The sequence below is a fragment of the Pan paniscus genome, chromosome 3 (genome assembly GCF_029289425.2).
Source record: "Pan paniscus chromosome 3, NHGRI_mPanPan1-v2.0_pri, whole genome shotgun sequence".
NCBI lineage: Eukaryota > Metazoa > Chordata > Mammalia > Primates > Hominidae > Pan > Pan paniscus.
In genome coordinates, this window is record NC_073252.2 from 171657906 (window position 1) to 171659482 (window position 1577).

Genomic DNA, 1577 nt, shown 5'->3' on the forward strand with positions numbered 1-1577 from the left:
GTTAAAAGAAATAAAATCAACTATAATGTGATGTTCTAAAGATAATCAACCTGATCATGGATGCATTTACCTAGGGTATTACGCGTTTTAAAACACATTAGTATTGTGTTCCATGCACAGTTTTCATTTTAGGCTTTTTTTTTTTAGGCTTTTTTGGTACAGTTTTGATTCTAGGCTTTTCTGTTTGTTTGTTTTTTGGGGGATTTTTTTTATTGCCTTAAGATGATATCATTTAAGGGTATATATAATAATCATTTTGTGTTAGCCACACTATCAAAGCCCTTCTCAGTCATGAAATCTCAAATACTCTCCTCTTATCCTCATTCCTTCCTTCCTTCATTTAAAGAGGAACTTGAGAATGTTTTCTTTCATGAATTAAAATTTATTTAACCATTAAGGTGTCAAATGTTACATTTTCTTTTCTGAAATGGAACAATTCATTGTGCTCACCTAATTGGCATTTCAAATTTTACCTTGATATCATTTATAAAAGTTCTGCTTCACAGGTTTGACAATATTTAAAATCTGAAAAATTAGGTGGCTCTGGTGTTGCCTACACATGCCACCTTCCAATCATCATTCTTTATTGGTAAGAATAATTAGAGTAATACAGAGATTGAAAAAAAAATGTAGCACATTTGTTCTTGGACATAGGACAAATATGCCTGGCAACTGGCTGTTAAAATGGCTACATTTAATGTCAACTGTGTCTTCAGCAGAGTTGAACTCAAATGGAATCACACATTTTTTGTTTCCTTTAATTATTAACTTCACTTGGGAGTTTAGCCATACCTCTGAGGTGTTCTTTGGTAAGTGTATTCTCATTCTTTATTCTGGATGGGAAAAGAATAGTATCAATATATATATTTTTTAATTTCATAGAAGGGCATTATTCTTGCCCACATCTAACTAGTTTGTTTTTGGGCTTCTGGTTCATCAAAGAAAGATGTGGGGTCATAAGAGAAATCATGAAGGTTAGTTTTATGAAGAATCCTTCAGAGAAAGAGAAAAAATACTAATATTATTAATAACAAATTATGAATGGTACTCTTGTTTGTTGTTGTTTATGTGTTTTAGCAACCCACAGGCCTCAGTTGCATTTTTAATTATCTGGGAATATTTTCCTCTTGGCTAGCTGAATGGTAGGAATGACTGATGCAACATTTTCTAATTTCCTAGTGTACAGCTGAGGCAAATGTAAGAGCTGATGAAAGAATATCCCCTCTGTAGGATCTGCTGGATTAGAAAGGCCTCCCTGGGACAAAATAATTATGCACACTTATCTTAAAGTTGCCACTATCATAAGTGGAAGGCATAATAATATTATGTTAAGATATATTTCCTTTTTCAGTCAATATGGGGACAAAGGAACAGAACAGAGATGAAAGTTTCCCTGTGGCTTTTGGAGTTAACTAAAAGCCCTTAAATGACTGTTTATGGCAGTGATGTTGTTCATGCTGCTTGGTTAAGGATCTGAACTTTTTTTTTTTTTCAAAGGCTTATAACATTTTTAGAAAAATTAACTCCTGTCTGGAAATTGGCAAATTATACCTTGGTGTGAGAATAGATAAGTTCTG